Source organism: Vombatus ursinus, unplaced genomic scaffold, assembly GCF_900497805.2.
Source record: "Vombatus ursinus unplaced genomic scaffold, bare-nosed wombat genome assembly UNPS02014803.1, whole genome shotgun sequence".
In the NCBI taxonomy this organism is placed as follows: Eukaryota; Metazoa; Chordata; class Mammalia; order Diprotodontia; family Vombatidae; genus Vombatus; species Vombatus ursinus.
The window spans coordinates 4,611,037-4,632,511 of record NW_020954581.1 but is presented as its reverse complement, the minus strand read 5'-3'; positions in this window follow the sequence as shown (position 1 = coordinate 4,632,511).

The window sequence follows — 21,475 nt, the reverse complement described above, 5'->3', positions numbered from 1 at the left end:
GAGAAATTATGGTTATAGGAATGAAATTTTAAGTTATTCAATCAAGGAATAGTATTTAACAAATAGCAATGTTTTCAAGATACAAGTATTATTTTAATGACTTTTTTGTAGATTTCTTTTGAGCAATGAAAGCAATATACTTTATATGTAATAGGCTGAAATTTGTGAGTGGCATCCATTAGCTTGTAGTTAAAATAAATAGAAAATGAATATATTGGTTTTCCTAATGGTTATAAATATCCAGAGATAAACTTAAGAAAAACAAAATGACATCTTGCAGAAAAAGTGGAATACAATTTTCTGAAACTCAGCCAGTGAATAGAATGAGCATAGCTATGAGGTCAAACATAATTGATGTTTAGATTAATCTACACATCACAATTTGAAGGGGAAATTTACCAGCTTATGGTTTAAATTTACCAGTATAACCAACCAATGCAGAAAATGCAGGTCGCTAGTTTGTTTGTTTCATGGTTTATACTTTTTTTCTACTTTGTCTACTTGGTTTGATTGTCCTCAGGGTTCACATTAATTGGATAATTGCCAAGCATATTTCTAGGAATATCTAGAAAATTTTCAGTGGGAAATGGAATGGAATTACTTTATTCTGTTTTTCATCTTTTAACTTTCCAACTGAAACTTGTTTCATTAAAATGGGAGATGCCTGTCAGAGAGCTGCCTCTGTAGTTTTGATTATTCCCTTAGATTTGGTGATCTGCTTTATGTATAGAATTTTTCCAGTGAAGGTTTATTGTGCTTTGTAAGCCACATGCTTCCTTGGGCCATGTTTGGAATTTATGATGACATTGTTTGGCTTTAATTTGACATCCAATGTGTATTTTAGGCCTGTTTGATTCTCACTTAAAGTTGTATTCAAGAATAAATGAAGAGTTTGAAAGTTTTACCCATAAGATGTGAAGACTGAGTTTTTACCTGACACCTTTTCTTGGTATTTTTCTAAAATGTTATTTATTCCTTTGGAATCTACTAATTTGTTCTTGAAGAATTGAAAATTTTTGACTCGAAGTAGAATGTGGTATTCCTTCATGAAAATCTGTGCTCAAATTTTGCCTTTGATCACAATCACAGATATTCTCAACTCTCGTTTTTCATCTGGTAATACTCTGCTCTTGAATGTAAACAGTTTGCTTCATTTTTCTCTTTTTTATGGGAAAGAAGAATTACAGCAATCTCTTTAGAAATTTCTTGTATTTTAGAAATTTCCAATCCTCTTCTTTCTTCTCCAAGAAACCATCTATCTGTTTTGTATATATCTATACATGTATATGTTTGTATTCTCAGGAGAATGCAAGCCCCTTGAGGGCAGGGACTATTTCATTTTTGTATATGCAGTGCCTAACACCATATCAGATATATATTAAGAGTTTAATAAATGCTTATTGATGGATTGATTTCATTTTCATTGACAGATACATGTATACTTACACATACACATATATGTACACATATACACATATATGTGTATACACATATATTTCTGTTCTCTTTTTTTATGACTTTTAATCCCTAGGATCTGGGCCTTCTAGTTCTTCATTAATCAGAATGAACTTGAAGGAATTATTTGATTACAAAGACCTACTATTTATGAAGAATATAACTAGATTTCCTTAGCTCTCTACTTATTAGGTCTTACCAAGAAATGCAAAGGCCTTTAACTGTAGTTAAGTGATTCTTCTGAGGTTATAAAAACAAACAGTATGTATATCTGAAACAAGCACTGTAGTTGGGAAATGAGTCGGATTTAGAATTAAATTGGGATATAAAATGTGATACATTTCATTTGGGATGATGCTCACCTGCTCAGTAGCTCATGAAAAATCATCTTTTTCACACAAGAATTATCATGGTGATATTATATGTTTGTGAGTCTTGAAATCTTACAGTCTCCTAAGATGTGAGGATCAAAGTGGGACAAAAGGTTGGAGAATTGCCTTGTGAATGTACATAAACCAGAGCATATTTGAAACGATGATCTTTTCCTAAGAAGAGAGAATTTGTTCAGGCAAATGTGACCTTGTGAAAAACAGAGGGCACTTCAAGTGGCCAATGGGAGGGATAGCAGATGGAAAGCTAAAGGACTACGCCTATTCAATTCAACAAACCTTCAAGTTGACACTATGGCAAGTCACTGTAATAGGTATTGAGGCTACACTGAGGATACTGCCCTTAAAAACGTTCCTTTTGACTCTGAAATTCTATAGTCTTCTTCATTTCCATATGGTCCATCTCTAAGAGCCTGAATTTTGAAATGTTTCTTAGATTGTCAGTGTCTTATTCTTATTTTTCTATGCCTTTTTTTTTTTGCTCCTGATGAAACTTCCTTTCATAACATGGTAACCATTATTCTTCACTCTTCCTTTATTCTCCTAGTCCACCATTTCCTTTCTGGTGTTCCTATATAGCCTGGCCACTGTTGTTAAGCATTCTAGGGCTAGTTCTTGCCCATGCTCTTGAATTCTTTGTCACTTTAACCTTCAATCATATTTGCCTTACCATTTCCCGGATTTCTTTTGGAAGGTGAGAAGAGGAAGAAGATGCAAATACTGCCATCTCTTTCTTTGACTCCTTTTCTCTAGCTATTGAGTTTTGCTTCACAAGATTCGGAAAGTGTGTTGTTTGTGTCCACTATGAATGAATGTCCAATTAACTCATCTAGGCCATTTTTGTGACTCCCTATCACATTCCCTCTCTAAACTGTTCCAACATGTTTCTATCCATGTTCATAGGAGACATCACTTTCTACTTTCCTGAGATAATTAAGAATTTCTTTCCTCAGATGCTTTCATCAATACCTAACAAGTTTTCTATATCTTCAATTATCAACTTTTCTCTCTTTTTCTGACTCAGGAAATTTCCTTTCTCCTTTCCAAGGCTAAGCTAGTCACCACCTATGCCTTTGATTGAATCCTTTCTTACTTCCTCTCTTACTTCCTTTAAGATTTTACTCTTTCAAATTATCCCCTACCAGTCCTGAATCTTTACTCCCTCACTCTCTATTCTTCCTCACTCTCTCACTCTACCTGCTACACACAGCCTCCATTAACTTCATAATATTTCTCTTTAATGCTGCTACCACTTCTAGTCATTAACTTCTCATTGCCTTCATTTTCTTTTTTTTTTCCTTTTTTTGGTGAGGCAATCAAGGTTAAGTGACTTGCCCAAAGTCACTCAGCCAGTAAGTGTCAAGTGACTGAAGCTGGATTTGAACTCAGGTCCCCCTGACTCCAAGGCTGGAGCTCTATCCACTGCTCCACCTAGCTTCCTTATCTTCATTTTCTCACTCCTCATTCCTTAACTCTTTTAATTTGTTTCTTTTCCCACTATGCTACTAAACTTGTTCTCTCTAAGCAGGCCAATAAACTCCTAATTACCAAATCCAGTGGTTTTCTTTCTAATCTAATCCTATATGGTATTTTTCTACAGCATTTATTGTAAATGATCCTTCTTGCTTCTTGAAAATTGCTCTTTGACAATGCATTATCCTAGCTCTCTTAGTGCGTTAAACTGTGACTTCCTTTAATACTTCCTGGCTATCTTCCTCCTTCCACCCTCTCAAATGTGGGTCTTGCCTAATGTAATATCCTCAATTTTCTTTTCCCTATATTCTCTCCCTTGGCAATCTCACTTGCTCTCATGGCTTCAATGATCACTTTCATGTAGTTAATTTCCAAATCTATTTCACCATTCCCAATTGCCTTCCAATCATCCTCCCACTTTTCCATCAATCTGCTGGACATCTTGGTCAGAATGCTCTTTCAGCAACTCAAATTTGATATATTCAAAACCAAACTCTCCCTTGGTAATATCATCTAAACTCATCATCTCCTCCCTCCACTTCCAGACTAAGCCTTGCCAAAGCGTCTCCAAAATGATGTCCCTGTTTCTGCTAATGACTCCATCAATCTTCCAGTGTTCACCCACACTCATTTTTGACTACTCTCTCTCACTCCCCTAATCTAATAATTCCTGTCTATTCCATTTCCTCACTGTTTGTCACATTCATTGCCTAGGCAGCTTGGTGGTTCAATGAATAGACTACTAAGTCTGGAGTCAGAAAGACATGAATTCAGATCCAGTGTTATATACTTTCTAGATGTGTGACCCTGGGCATGTCACTTAACCTCTGTCTGCCTCAGTTTTGTCCACTGTAAAATGAAGATCTGTAGTACCAACTTTCCAGGATAGTGAGGATCAAATGAGATGATATCTGCACAATGCCTAGCACATAGTAGGCACTCTTTAGATGTTTGTTCCTCTCCCTTCCCCCAACCTGCCCACTTTCCATTCTTAGTGACACTAACCATCCTAGGGCTACATGCTTCATATAGGAATGATGAGCATATTATCCTCTCTTCTGTACCTCTCACCTTTCTTCACTACAATCTATCCTACACCCACTTGACAGATGATTTTAAAAAAGCCACTGCTCTGATAAGTCATGTATTCAGTGAGTGAGAGAGAGAGAGACAGAGAGACAGAGACAGAGATCAATGTTTCAGTGTTTCACATGGGATAAACTCCAAATTCATTGTAGCATTCAATGACCCTCCACAATTCGTTTTAGCCTACCTTTCAAGGCTAACTTTGTAATACTGCCCTTCAGGAATCTAACTTTTCAACAATTCAGTTCAACCAACTGAACTACTTCTTTATTTCCCATTGTGTCCCTCTCCAATATACCAAGTCTTTCACCATTTTGTTCATGTTGTCCTTGTTAACAAAAGAGATGTCCTCCCCAACTATTTTCACCTAATAAATTTCTAAAAATGTTTAAGGCCTAATAAATACTTTCTTCTCCAGAAAATGCATCCAGATCTCCCCTATCTCTATACCAAGCCAGAATTTCTACCTTCACCAATAACCTCTCGTATCATTTTATGTGTACATCTTTGGGGCTGCCTTATTTCTCCTCCCTGATAGTCTTCTGGCAATGATTATTTTATTAAGAATACTGTGGAAAGGATTCTTATTTCACAAAATGTTGGCCATGATGCCCTCTGAGGTCCTCACAAATTCTGAGATTCTGTGATTTTTGTACCATGTTCTACCACACACTGTAATTATTACAAAATCTTACTGTTATGAGCAACTAAAATCCCTAGGTCTTTTTTATTTTTCTAAATTACTTGTTGTTTAGCTACACTTCCCATTCCTTTTATTGTTGATTATTTTGAATCCATTCAAAATATTTTAGCTATATCCTCACTGATTTTCACTTTATTATATTTGGCCCCAAAGTCTAGCCTATCATGGTCTTAAAAAAAATCTTCACTTTTATCATCCAATATGGTAATTATCCCTCCTAGACTTGTGTCTTTTTGCAGATTTGACAAACATGTCTTTTATGCTTTGATTCAAGTCACTACTAAAAATATTTACTAATACAGAGCCAAGAAAAATTCTTGGAGTGCCTTATTTGAGACCTTTCTCCAGGTTAGCATGAATCAATTAATAAAACAACTAAAAATTTTAATCATTCTATAACTTTGCCCACATCTTTCCATGTTATCTATAAAGATAATATATGAGACACTGTCAAATGCCTTGTTGAAATCAAGGTGTATTTGATTTAGGGTATACTTGAATTAGGTCTTAAAAGGCTATTGTTAACTTTTCAGTTTGAACTTTCACAACTCAGAAATAAACAAATACCAAAAAATAGGGCTTGCTTTTTTTTTCTTTTGTTTATTGTCTATACTTAAGAAAGTGAGGGAGTATACGTTAATAATACAGATTAGACTTAAAGATTCATCCTTAGTACACTTATCCCCCAAAAAAAGAGACAGTTGTTAAACATTTACTAGCACATCGCTGTCAATAAGATTCCTCTTATCTACCATTCTAATAACCATGTTTAAAAAATAGGAATGAGGTGAGATATAATTAGTCTGGCATGTTCTTATTAAACCAATTTTAGCTCTTAGTGATAATTTCTTCCCTTTATATATGCTCACAATGTATGCCTTCAAATTTTTAGAATTTTTCTGGAAATTAGAGTCATCAGTCCAGCACTTAAGGAATCTACCCTATTTGCAGGTTGACATTTCCAAGCCTGGTCATGTGGTATGTCTCCCATTTTTTTCAAAGATGATTCCTAATAATGCACCTATCATATTATCAGTTCTTTCAGGACCTGGGGAATCGTTTAGCCAAACCTGAAGTTCTGACTTCACCAAGGGCTTTTAGATGAGGGGTTCTGAGCCTGGAATCCATAGATGGCTTTTGGTGAGTCCATGAACCTGAATGGGAAAGAAAATATGCCTATTGTTTTCACAGACCTCTGGTTTCCTTTATAGTTCTATGTATCTTATTTGCAAATTTTAATTAAAAATTAAGTTAAATTTTAAGTTAAAATTTAATTTAAAAATATTGTTCTGAAAAGGGATTCATAGGCTTCACTAAAATGCTGCCATAGGGGTCCATGACATAGAAGAGCTAAGAATCTGTTTTGAACAATGTGTTACCATCTACTCACTTCAGTTTTAATTCCTTAGGAAATATGTTTCCTCTTTCTTGCTATTCTTAACATTGGTTTCCTTGATATAAACCAAACAAAGAGGAAGAAAAAATGAGTAGAACAAAATGGAGCAATTCTGCTTTCTGCCAGTTATTATCTTATCTATATTTCTCAAGCAGTGGTCATATCACTTCTTTGATTTTCCTCTTGTTGCCAACAGAGCTTAAAAAGCCCATTGTAATCTTTAACATTCTTCACCAGGCTCTATTCATTTTCAGTTTTATTGTTTCTGACATTATTCTTTCAGGACTTGCCCTCACTCCCATTTTTCAGTTTATGTTATTTAAAAATCTATGTTGGCAGTTGAGTTGTCTTTCCCTTTAGACAGCTCCATATTGTTTTTCTCATTAAAATTGCTGGAGTCGATGTCATCTAAATTTCATTCTTTAGAGGATATCATTGACTCCAGAATAATGTAGAAACCCTTCTTTTTGGCAATCAAAGCCCTTCACAATATGCCTCCCACTTATCTTTCCAGGTTTATTACACATTACCCCCCTTCATGCAATATATACACCAGTCAAACAGGACCATTCCTTTCATGTGGGTCACGTCACTGCCATGTCTTGTGCCCTTGTTTGGGCTGCCAACTACTCACCTCTTCCCCTTACAATTCTTATCTTTCTTCAAAGCTCAGCTCAGAGTTCAGCAAAGCACTTGGCACATAATAGGCATTTAATAAATGTAGTTGACTGCTGACTTACTGGTTCAAGTGCCATCTCGTCCATAAGGCCTTACTTGATTCTGAATAGTGGTGGTCCTTGGAGAAAAATATATATTTACATTTTTAATTTACTTTGAATGTGAAGGAACTAGGTGGTATGTAAGACTGTTGTACACTGACACAGGAAAACCTGAGGTCAAATCTTACTTCAGGCATTTGCTAGCTGAGTGATCTTGTGCAAGTTTCTTAACATTTATTAGGGCCAGTTTCCTCATCTGTGAAATCAGAATAATCATAGCATGTATCTCACATGATTGTTATGAGTACCAAAAGAGATAATGTAGGTAAAAATTTTTATAAACCATAAAGCAATATATTCATGATAGATATTATTTTAATATGTAAAACACCTTTAAGACACTTTCAATTTTCCTTTTTAGGTGTATGGATTAATTTCCCAAAAGGTTGCTTCTATGTGATCTCTAGGGGAAATCCTGTGGGTGGCTAATACTAAAACTGTGGCTCAGGAACCCCACCAAATAAATTTCCCACTGACAATCCTCCACTGGACTTAATTAGATTTTGAGCAAAGTTCTTTAAAATAAATAAATAAAATGATAATTTGTAAAAAAATAAATAAATAAATAAAAATAAAATATAAATGATTAAAATTTTAAAAATAATTTGTACAAAGCCTTACATATCAAAAGCCTAGGACATATGTTCTCACAAAGTACACAGTGTCCAGAGGAAGAATGTATTCAAATTAGAGTACAAAGCTAATGAGGTACACATATATGGTACACGTGTGGCAAAGACTAACTCACAAATAGTTTCTCAGGGTCTACTCCTTTCTTAAGTCCATCACCAGCTCTCTTCTCTAGTACAAAGGGGTGCTTGAAGCTACTTTCTTGCTCAGTTGGCCGTATCTCTGTATCTGTGTCTATCCTTGGGTGCGTGTTTTAGCATTGACTCGGAAGCATTGTTCACTATTTGTTCTGCAGCTCTTGTGATGTGTTTGATGGTATGTGGGTAGAAGGACCGGGAAGGGCAAGCCCCTTGATGCCCTCTGGCATAGGTGAAACAGTCTACCTTTGTAAACTGCTTTTGAAACAGGAGTCTCCAACCACTGAATAAATTATTTCTCTTATTTATTCTCTCAACCAATCACAAGATGATTCCTGTATGGTATTACATGCCTTTATCCAGTGATCAAGACCCTATAACCCCTTAAAATTCACATATTGTTATGGGATTATAGGAAAATTTCTTAACACACCAAGTATATATATTCTGTGAATAAATTATGGGATCTGTATAACTACATCATCAGAGGTGGGGAGGGAAACTTTCTTCTTTAAACTGATTATATACTGGAAATGTTGTGATTAAATTAATTAAGTTAGGGAGAGAAATGTCTTCCATTACAAATATATGTATACATGTGTTAGTATGTATACACACATATATACATATATATGTATGTAAAAACATATATCTGTGTATATGTATATACTCCCACATATACACATAACCTTATTTATTTCCTTTTATGTGTTTGTTATATTTCCACTAAAATAATATGAGCTCCATAAAGGAAGTGACTACTTCATTTTTGTTTTTGTAGCCTCAAAGTGAAGCACAGTATGTGGTACATAGTAGGCATTTAATTAATATTTTGTTGATTGATCGAACCTCCTCCATAATATTTTAAATTATGAGATCTTGTTTTTTTTTTCTTTTTTTTTCCTGGACCTCTTTACATCTGCAACCCTTCAAATCTAAGGTATAAATGGAAGTGTTCCTTATCTACTCTAAAACCTGGGTGGTAGGGGGGGTTAAACAGAAATGTTTATCTTTATCTATTCTAAAACTTAAGCCAATGATATGTCCCTTTTTTGCTAAGGCTCTCATAATGTCTATCAAAGAAAGTAGTTGTTCCTTATTAGTCAGAAGTATATCCAGAACAATATTCTTTGTAATTGTTTCTACTGTATCTTAAATAATGAAATTAAAGCAAATCAAGAATCAATCAGCTAATCTACTTTAATGAAAGAAAAAAAAACCCATCAGACATGAATAGTTGAAATCCCTCATTACTCCAATATCATAACCTTTTGCCAGGTTTGTAATACGTTTCCAACTCATTATACATTTGTTCCTTCTGGATAGGCTGCCCATTTTATATTCCTATCACAACAAATCTTCTACTTCTCCATTACTTGATCTTAATGCATTTCTTCTCCATCAACATTACCCTCATCTGGTTTGTAAATTTTCACACATGTATATGTATATGTATATGTATGTATTTATACACATATATACTCCCACTATATTGCTCTTTTATCTTTTCTATTTCTTCTGCATATTAGTAGCACTGTAACAACAGCCCATTAATTGGTCACATCCCATAATATGTCAGGGCTGTAAGTTTAATTTACAACTGTATATTGAAATTTCTAGCTCATTTTAGTTATTACATATACAAGACTTTTGGTGGAGTTAGTGAATAAATTGCTGGACTTTGAATCAGGAGGACCTGGGTGTGAATCACAACTGACTGATACCTGGTAAACTGCTTACTGTATCTCAACTTTAGTTTCTTCATGATAGCACCTACTTCACAGGACTGTAGTAAACCTCAAATATGATAATAGAGAGAATTTTGCAACCTTTAAAGTGCTATAAACCTGTGAGCTATAATTAACATCACTTTAGTGGTAGTATTATCATTATGCCTTATCATGTCTAACAACATAATAATGTTTTGAGGATAAGAATTGAGTCTCGTTAATCTTTGCATCTTTTACGTCCCTCTAAGATTAATGTTTTTTACGTAATATGCCCTACATATTTACTGATGAATGAAAAATGAATTGAAAAGTGAAATTGAATTGACTCATTGTCTAAATGAATTAAAAACGTTGACTTAACCAATTCAAAAAATATCATTATTAGGTAGAAAGTAGGGACTATGTTTTATTTCATAGTGCCTAGGATGGCACTGAGCATGTAGTAGTTACTTAACAAAAGTTTATTGAGTTTAATTTTAATTATTTTTTTCTGCAAGCAATTTGTATTTTTTTTTCTAAACTAAACGTCTTTTATGGTCAGTTTTATTAGAATTGTGTAGACAAAACCATATCAATTTTGTAGTTATTCTGCATTTAATTTTCACTAAATAATAGACAATTTAAAAAAAATCAATGTTTCTTTTTTCTATTTCGTTTGTTGGTCAATTGACTTTCTATTTCTATTAGAATTCCATTTTTGTTTTAAAAAAATCAAAATACCGGAGTAAACAGCCTGTCAGATTCTCTTTTGTTGTTGTTCAGTCATTTCAGTCACATCTGATTCACTCCTCAGGACCTTGTTTAAAGTTTTCCTCACAGACATAGAGGAGTGCTTTGCCATTTCTTTCTCCAGATCATTTTACAAATGAGAAAACTGAAGCAAATAGGGTTAAATGACTTGTCCAGGGTCACATAATAGAGGCCAGATGTGAACTCAGGTCTTCCTGACTCCAGGTTTAGTACTCTATTCACTGCGCCACCAAATTCTGTCTACATTAAGCAAAAGTCAGTTAACAAACATTTATTTAGTGTTGATTATGTGCAATGTACTGTGAAGGCACTAGAAAAAAATACAGATCAAAAGAAATCTAGTCCCTTTCCTCTAGAAGCTTACATTTTAATAAGGGAAGTCAATACATAAAAATAAGTGGAGAGTGGAAGGTATTCACACAGAGGCACAGTATATAAAGTCCAGAGTGTTGCTGGAGACGGAGGAATGAGACATGGCTGGTGGGGCACCTTCCTTAAGCGAAGATTCTAGGAAGAAGTCATCCAATCAGAGGGAGAGGCCAGAGAGGCAGAGGATATTTCGACTGTTTGAATTCCAGAGCTGGAGTGAGCTTGAGGATGAAGAGGTTTCTAAGACATGGCATAGGCAATCCAGAGAGCAGCTTGGAGAAAAATGAGAAGAATAATACAATAATCTCAATATTAAGCTACAGGAGAAAGAATGCTAGATCTTGAACCAGATTTCCTGGATTTGAATCTTGGATCAGCTACTAACTGGATGATGATGATGATGATCCATTCTCTTAACCTCTTAGGGTCTCAGGTTCCTCCTATATAAAATGAAGAGGTTGACCAAGGTAACCTGGGACTCCCTCAAATTCTAAATCTATACCCCTATAAATACACAAAAAATCTTGTTTGGCAACCTAAGTGGATGAGAGTTATTGAGACAAAAATCAAAACAGAATGAAGTCATGGGGTCTGGACTGCAAAGATGCATATTCTCTTAATGGGCAATTGCCAAATTCCAATGACCTCTGGAAGAGTTACCACTTGTTCCATTAACACAGTGATGAGAGAAGATACTCCCACTTGCGTTTCGTGTCTTCAGTTCTCAGAATCAGAGAATATTAAATTTGGAAGTATCCACAGCAGCTATTTAATCAAATCCATCACTAGTTAGTCTCCCCTATCACATGTCTAATAAGTGGTCTTTCAGCCTCTACTTGAAGAACTTCAATGAGAAGGTGCCCACTACTTTCCCAGGCAGAACTTTCCAGTTTTAAATCATTCTAAATTGTTAGGCAGGTGTCCCCACCCACACACTTTTTCTTCAGGACTAAATTTTCTTTTTTGGAACTTTTAATCATTGTTTCTGGCTCTGTTTTCTGGATACAAGAAGAAAAAGTAAAATCCCTCTTAAATATAATAAACCTTCAAATACTTGGAGATAGCTACCTTGTCTCTCTAGAGTCTTTACTTTTCCAGGCTGAGCATTCCTAATTCATTCTACCAATCCTCAAATGACAAGGACTCAAGGCTTTTCCCCATTCTAGCTGCTCTGAACATTTTCTAATTTATGAATGTCATTCTAAAGACCAGTTGCTTATAGCAAATGAAACATATGAAAAATGTTGACTTGGCTTATTTTCTCTGCAACAGAAATTGACTTGAATCCAAGTTCTACCACTAACTACCTAAACATCCCCATAGTCTAAAAAAGCTGATCAAATCCCCAAGCAAATTATCTGGCAGGCTCTTGAAGTTACTCTGGTTCGTGCTCTCAAAAACATGATCTCACTGTGGCAGTGTGGTAAATGTGGCAGCCCATTATTACTGAATAAAATCCTCACTCCCAACTTTATAGCTTGGCGCTGTTACACAGCGATAATGACTACATCCTTTGTTATGTGTTTGTTTAACTAGTATTTGTTAGACTGAAAGGCCAAGGGTGATAACTTAATACCATCTATTTCTCCGACAACTGTGAGAAGCAAAAGAAAAAGTGTTTTAAACACAAGTCCAAACCAGTTAGGAGAAGTTAAATTACTTTGAAATATACTTGCTGCTCCATCCTGAATGAGGTAATTCCCAGAAGTACTGCTGCAAAAGGAGAAATTTAAGATATAACTTGACTCAATGAGTTATTTTCCCCCTTCTTAAAAGAGACTGCTTAGGCAATGCCATACAAAAAGGTCCACATATTCTCAGGAGGTAAAATATCTCTAGTTACCACTGGCTCCTGAAAAGTTTAGAGCTCTCTGTATGACAGGATAGATGCAATGGGAAGCTCAGTGAAATCTAACGTACTTCACTCTAGCAAACCCTTATTAAACTCCTACTGAATGACAAACATAGTCCTACTAGGAATAAGATTAAAAAAAAAAAAGAAAATGGTTTCTGCCCTACTGGATCTTCTATTCTACTACAAAATGTGGGGGGCAGAGGGTAGGATGGACCACAACGTGTATGCAGATAAATTCAAATTAAGTACAAACTCATGCCGAGTAAATACAAGAGAAAGAAAGAGATAATGTGGGGGAGAGATCAGAGAAGAATGCATGGAGGAGATAGCTCCTCAGCTATACTTTAAGAAGCTAAAGATTTTGAAAGGCACAGGTGAAGAAGTAGTGCGTTCTGGGCATGGGGGAAGCGGCTCGTACAAAGGCATGGAGGTAGAAGACAGACCATCAGAAAGCCTTCTATGGTCAACAGCTGGCAAGCAGGCCAGGTGAACTGGAATGGAGAGTATGCCAAGCGGAACGTTAGGAAATAAGCTTAGAAATGTAGGTGGGAAGTGGGTTGAGGAGGGTCTTAATTCTAACAAGCCAGTTTGGAAAACTTTAGATACTTCCAGCATTTACTCATTAAATGTCAACCCAAAACCCTTAGAATTTTTATCTGGAATGATAATATGATGCAGCAAAAGCTAGATTTGAAGTTTAAGACCCTGCATTCAAATTGGTAGCTCTACCACTGAGAGCCTGGATGACTGTGGGCCAATCTCTTGGGTCTTATGTCCTATTTATGCTGTAAATAATATAGTCTCTCTCTCTCTCTCTCTCTCTCTCTCTCTCTCTCTCTCCACACACACACAGATATCTACATATATATCCGCACATATCCATGTATATATATATATATGTGTGTGTGTGTGTGTGTATACGTGTATATATACACATATGTATGTGTTTGCATGCTGTCTCCCCCTTTAGATTTCAAGCTCCATGAGGGCAAGGACTGTCTTTTGCCTTTTTTTTTGTATCTGCAGTGCTTAGCACAGTGCCTGACATGTAGAAGGTAAAATGATATTTAAAGTTCCCAAATCTGCAATGGAGAAAAGTGAAATGGGAGGGCTCCTGTGATATAGGTTCATCCTCCCAAGAAACTGAAATGACAAAGTCATTTATAGACCTTCAAACACAGTAAACGCTTAACAAATGCTTTCTTTATTTATTCAGTCATTCATTTATTCACAGACCAAGCAGTAATTGATGACAGCCAGAATTAAGGTAGTAGCTATAACAGAGGAAAGGGACAGATGGGATAAATGATTTGAAGATAGACATGAGAAGATTTGATAATTGATTAGATATGTGGGAATAAGGAGTCAAAAGTAATTCCAGAAGTTTGACTTCAAGAGACTGGTAAATGGGAGTGCCCTTGAGAAAAATGAAGAAGTTTAGAAAAGTGGAAAACTATGATTTTTTTTGACATGTCAGCTTTGCAATATGCACAGGGAATCCAGTTTGAAATGCTTATTAGGTAGTTGATAATGTGGGCCTAGAGTTCAAGAGAGAAAATCAAGTTAGCTATGTAGATCTAGGAGTCATCTGCAGATATATGATAATTAAATCTATGGGAACTCAGGAGATAACCAGGGGACTGAATATAAAGAAAGAAAAAAGAGGGCCCAAGATAGAACCTTGGGCTATACCCATAGTAAGTAAGCATGGCATGATTGAAATCCATAAGACAGCAAAATAAAATGCATGTATGTATGATCAATCTCATTCATATAATAGGAAGAATATAATATAAATGAAATGTTTCTTGAAAAGAAAATAATACTTGATTTGTTTTATGCCACTGAGAAGGAAACACTTCTAAAAGACATTTGGTGCTTGGGAAGTTGAAAACATATTTGCCCTCTGTTTGAACAAGGAGGTAGTACTATATTTGAATGGGTACCTTCCTGAATCTTTGTGACTGAAGTTATATTTGCATCAAGAAATCGACCTGATAGCTTCAATTGTGCTTTTATTTTATTTTATTTTTTTCTTTGAGAATATGCTTGGGAATATACAATGCAGGCATATCTCTTCTTTCCTTAGAAAATATTTCAAATGCTTTACTGGCTTTTGCGGCAAGGGAGGCTCTTTTTGATTTTTTTTTTGTTTGTTTCTGTAGTTTTCACATGTTGAACATCTGGATGCTCTGACTTCAAAGTCAGTTGACGTGGCAAGCCAGTAGACACCACTTTTGCTCATACCCAAGTGAGCTTCGTGATTGCCTTTTATCCAGCCTCTTCTTAACTCAGCCAGTATAATCACCCTCTGATCAATAAATAACAAATCATCTGTTTCATAAATCAGACCTGTCAGAACTCAGTACTGCCCCACGTTGGGTAGAGTCTTCCGTGCTTGTTCAGGCTTGGAAGCATCTGGCTAATAAAAACAGCTTCTTAGCCCTCTAACAGTTGTTTAGACAACCCATTTCAGCACTGTTCAGCTTTACTTACTTTTTATCCATAGCACCTAATCCCCCCTCCCTTTTTTTCCTTTCATCCCTCTAAACCTCTGGCCTGAAATCTTCCTTCCATTCAAGGACCATGGGCGAAGTTATGGAGGGGAGAAGCAAACATAGAGGAATATTTCTTTTTAACCTTACGTCACTACAGTTATTCCTCAGGTGCAATTCTATTGTCAGTCTATATTTAGCAAGGAGCATTTATCAGCATCCTTGGTCACCTTAATATCATTTTCATTTACAGAAGATATTTTTTCCTGCCATAATGGTTAATTTCACTTTCCTTAAATTTTGGTTGTAAGAATCTTTGGTGGTTAACCCTCTTTAGGCCATATACTATTTTATACTATTGGAGTTATCGATCATGAATAAAATTACAGTAGATGAGATATTGTACTTCTAGGTACTTCAACTATGCTACCTCTTGATCTCCTCCTCTTGACATTCCTACCTCTGTGATTTCACCCATGTAGTTTCCCTCACACAATGAATGTCTTCTCCCTTTTCTTGCAGTCAATTCAAATCCCAATCTTTCTTTTAAGTTCAAACGTATATCACTATACATATATACACACAGTACATACATATATATTATATATACCTTATACATATGTATGTATATATATATGTCCTATGTAAACATATCCCTATTGTTTTATACAAACTTAGTGAGTTCCTCCATAAACATTCATTCCAAAATTATTCCATAAACAGAGATTTTTAAACCAGAGTCCAAGAAACCTAGATTTCAGGGGTCCTATGAACCTTGATGAGGACAAAAATACATTTTTATTCTCACTAACCTTTAACTAAAATGTAGTATTTCTTTCAATTATTAAAAAAAAAAATTCCCAGGAGTCCACATTTTCCCAGACTGCCAAAAAGGGTCGATTAGATACAAGAAAAGGTTAAGAATCCCTGTCCTAGACAAATTATAAAAGCTTTCCATAACATATGCCATGAGTATTTATCTTATTTCCCTTTATTACACTATAGAAGCAAATACTTATAAGTGACAATATACCTGATTAGTCATCAAACCCAATTCCCTTATTTTACAGATGAGAAGACTGATACACAGAGACCTTAGATGACTTTTCAGAGGTTACGTTGGTGGTAAGTCAAAGAATTTGCTACCAAGATCATCTGCAAGCCCAAGTCCTCAAACTCCAAATCCAGCACTCTTTCCATCACACCCCTACTAGTGCCCCTCTCTCCACCATGTCTGGAATAACCTCCCTACTAGATGCTAGCTTGAATAATTTCTTCTTCAAAGAACAGTTCTCATGCTATCTGCCATATAATGCATCTCCTACTCTCATCAATTATTATTCTGTTCTTCCTCTTGAAAATAGGTTGTTTTACTCTATGTGGGCTCTGTACTTACATACTTGTCTACTTCTTGAAATATTTCTAGAAGAATGTGAACTTCTTGAGGGCAGGGATTTTATTTTCTTTTTCTGGCAGCTATGAGATATGCAAAAACATTCAATAAACAGATGGTCATGTGGGATAGGAATGCGAGAGATAGATTAAGACAAGATATTTAATATTGATATCTATGAATATATGCAGAGAAATGCTGGTTAATATTTAATAACCAGCTCACAACATACTTCTAAGCACAATTGACACTTCCTCCAGCATAGTGTTGAATCCAGAGAATCAACAAAAAATAAATTAAGCCCTGATTTGTAGCATTTGAATGTTTTCCAGGTTTCAGTAAAGATTTATCAATCACCTCTTGAGAGCAAATTTGAGCTGGATCTAGTGCACTCTTAGATAGATAGATAGATAGACAGACAGACAGTTGGATGGATAGATAGATGATGAATCTAAATATGTAGATACATATAGATTATTTAGGTATACATAAATGTGACCATATTTATATACAAATATGTCTTTAGGTTTTAACATACATACATATCTGCAAATCAGCCACCTGGAGATTATAATTAAACCATTGGGAGCTAATGAAGTCACCAAGTGAGCATTAGAGAGAAACATGGAATTTCTGTCATGATAAATACAGCAAAGTGGCATAGTGTTCTGGGCCTTGAATTGTGAATATCTGAGTTCAGATCTGCCTCATACACTTAATATCTAATGTGGGCAAATCATTTTATCTCTCTCAGATTCATTTCTTTACCTGTAAAATGAGAGTAATTAGACAGTACCTAATTTATAGGGCAGTTTTGAGGCTCAAATGATATGATGTAAAGCACTTTGCCAACCTTAAGTATCATATAAATGTTAGGTGTTATTATTACTATTTCTATTAATAAATGTTTCTTGTTCTGAATTCAATGGAATCCTACCCCAAAATTATCATTGATTTGATTTATGCAGAATGTCACACTTGTCTTAGAATTCTCTTTTAGATATTTCATGTAGGTATGTATGTCTTACTTTCTAAGCTACATAGGAGCAGGATTTCCTTTCTATTACCTTCAGAATCTCTACTGTATAGTTCTACTCATTCAGAAGGTACTCAACAGCTGCTTACTTACTTAGAAATATACATAATAATATCTAGCATTTATGTAATATTTAAGGTTGGCAAAAGTTCTTTATGAACTATCTTATTGGAACCTTACAACAACCCTGAAATGTAGGTGTTTTTATTATACCCATTTTACAAATGACAAGACTAAGGAAGACCATGGCTAAGTGATTTGTCTAGGGTCACACAGTTAATAAGTATTTGAGTCTAAATTTGAACTCAGGTCTTCTACTTCCTAGCTCTGAGTCCAGCACTCTATCCACTGAACCACCTAGCTGCCCCACAATATAGTCAAAGATGTGAAAATGCTTAGAGGAAAAAAAAGTTTCCTAAACTGCTAAAAGTTATGTCATCTTCACTTCCCAGACAAATAAGGAAGGAACAAGAGAGAAGTGGAGCCTAAATGGTGGAGTAAAGAAGAACTCAGCTGTGCTCTCCTACTTTCCCCTCCAAACAACTCTAAAATATCACCTGAAAAGAAACTATGGAATGGCAGAGCCAAGAAGTCATGTGAAACAATTTCTATCCTCTTAAGACAACTTAGGAGGTGGACAAGAAAGGTTTGTCTCAATAGAGTGGTTGTTGGGCATGGAATGGAGTATAGAAAGAGTCCAGTGTTAGCAATGGGTCTTGCAGGCAGCTTCATTGGAAGCAGCAAGAGCTTTAGGAGCTCTCAGTCCACAGATGGTTTAAGGGGAAGGGGTTAGACAATTAGTCAAAAGGAAATTGCAGGGAAATATTTCCTTTGTTGGGTTTGGGACTCTGTTCCATTACTTGTATACAGTTCTGTGTCACTTTTCCAGTGCTAAAAAGAAGGATAGAATTTATGGCCTCAGGGGAGCAAGGGTATTGGAAGCATTTCCAGAGAAGAGAGGAGTGCTTGTGGTTGTTCATGGGAGAATAGAGGTCATGGTCTCAATTCAAAGACAAAGGGTGAGACTAGCAATTGTGGCTGCAGGAGAGTGGGGGACCTGGTCACAATCCCAGGGTCAGGTTGAGTGTTAGTGATGGTGGCTACAGGGGAACAAGGTCATTTCCTGGGCAAAGACCAAAGCACAGAGCATGAGAGCAGTGACCACACCTCTCCTTAGATTATACCACCTTCGAAGAACCAAAAACCTACAGATCCCCAAAGCTAGCTCTGAAAAGAGCAGCAAGAAAAGTCTGAAGGAAAAACCTGTAAAGACTTATGTGAACTGATGATTAGTGAAGTGAGCAGAACCAGAAGAACATTGTATACAGTGATAGCCACATTGTGTGATGATTAATTTTGATAGACTTAGCTCTTCTCAGCAATGCAAGGATCTAAGACAACTCCAAAAGACTCATGATGGAAAATGCTATCCACATCCAGAGAAAGAATAATGGAGTCTGAATGCATATTGAAGCATACTATTTGCTCTCTCTCCCTCCCTCCCTCCCCCCCCCCTCTCTCTCCCTCTCTCTCTTTCTTCTTTCTAATGGTTCCTCACATTGGTAATTCTTCTTTACAACATGACTAATGTGAAAATATGTTTAATATGAATGTATATGTAGAGTCTTATATCAGATAGCATGCTGTCTTGGGGGGAGGAGGGAAGCAGAGAAAATTTGCAACTCAAAAGCTTATGGAAATAAATGTTGAAAACTAAAAATAAATTAATTAATTTTAAAAGAAAAAAGGTCTGAAGCTTAGGACAGAGCCCCCCTCCATCCTGGGAGCAGTCCCCAAATTTAACACAGTTAAAAATAAATAGGTTGAAAAATGAGCAAAAACAAAAAGAAATAAACAAAAAAAAGATCGTAACAAGTTTCTGTGGTGACAGGGAAAATCAAGATACAAACCTAGAAGAAGCCAACAATGTCAAAACAACTAAAATCAAAACCTCAAAGTGAAATGTGAATTGGATACAAGCCCAACAAAAAAAAATTCTGAAAGAGCTCAAAGAGATTTTTAAAGATCAAATAAGTGAGGTAGAAGAAATTTGGAAATAGAAATGAGGGTGATGCAAGAAAGTTATGAAAAGAGAATAAACAGCTTGGTAAAAGTGGCACAAAAATAAACACAGAAGAAAATAAAAGAAGAAAATAAAAACAGAGTTGGCCAAATGGTAAAAGGGGCACAAAAGCTGAAGAGAATACCTTAGAAAGCAGAATTGGCTACATGGGCAAAAAGTACAAAAGCTCACTGAAGAAAAGAAGTAGAATTAGCCAAATGGACAAAAAAAAGAGGTATGAAAGGTCACTGAAGAAAATAATTCCTTAAAAATTAGAATTGGGCAAGCTAATGACTCCATGAAACATTAAAAAAATCCAATAAAAATAATTTAAAAATAGAAGAAAATGTGAAATATCTCCTTGGGGGGGGGGGGGGGGAGACTGATTTGGAAAATAGATCAAGGAAAGATCATTTAAAATTATTGTACTACCTGAAAGCCATGAGCAAAAAAGGAGCCTAGACATTATCTTTCAAGAAATTATCAATGAAAACTGCTCTGATATGTTAGAATCACAGGGTAAAATAGAAATTGAAAGAATCCACTAATCACCTCCTGAAAGAGATATCAAAGTGAAAACTCCCTGGAATTTTATAGCTACATTCCAGAGCTCCCTGATCAAGGAGAAAATGTTGCTAACAGCCAGAGAGAAAAAAATCAAATATCTTGGAGCCACAGTCAAGACCACACAAAATTTAGCAGCTTCCATGTTAAAGGATCAGAGGGCTTGAAATATGATATTCTGGGAGGCAAAGGAGCTGAGATTATAACAAAAATAACCTATCCAGCAAAACTTCAGGGGAAAATGGATATTTAATAAAATAGAGGACTTCCATTCACTCCTGATGAAAGACTAGAGCTGAATAAAACTTTGACTTTTAAATACAAGATTTAAGAGAAGCATAGAAAGGGAAACGTAAAAGAAGTATCATAAGAGAATCAACAAGGTTAAGATGTTTATATTACTATGTGGGAAGATAATAATTGTAACTCCCAAGAAATTTATTATTATTAGGGTAATTAGAAGGAGCACACATAGACAAAGTGTATGGGTTGGTGCTGAATAAGATGGGATGGTGTAAAAAAATAAAATTAAGGGGTGAGAAAGACAGATGCATTGGGAGATGAGGGAAGAGAGAAGAAGAACAGAAAAAAATATCTCAAATAAAAGAAGTGCAAAAGGAAGAGCTTTTTTCAATGGAACAGAAGATGGGAGTGGTGGCAGTCAATACTTGAACCTTATTTCCGTTGAAATCGTATCAAAGAGGGAATAACATATGCATCCTGTTGGATATAGAAATCTACCTTACCCAACAGGGAAGTAAGAGAGGAAGAGAATAATAAAAAGGGAAGAGAATTGTTGGAAGGAGGGCAGATTAAGGGACTTAGGGGTCAGAAACAAAAGGGATTTTTGAGTAGAGACCTGATAAAAAGAGAGAGAGAGAGAGAGAGGAAAAAAAAGGTAAATGGGGAAAATAGAATGGAGATAAATGTAGTTAGTGATCTTAGCTGTGAATATGAATGGGATGAATTCATCTATAAAAAAGAAGCAGATAACAGAATGGATTAAAAATTAGATTCCAACAATATGTTGGTTACAAGAAGCATACTTAAAACAAAGAGACACACAAAGCAAAAAAAAAAAAAATAATAAGGGGCTGTATCAGAATCTATTATGATTCAGTTCAGGGAAGAAGAAGAAGAAGAAGAAGAAGAAGAAGAAGAAGAAGAAGAAGA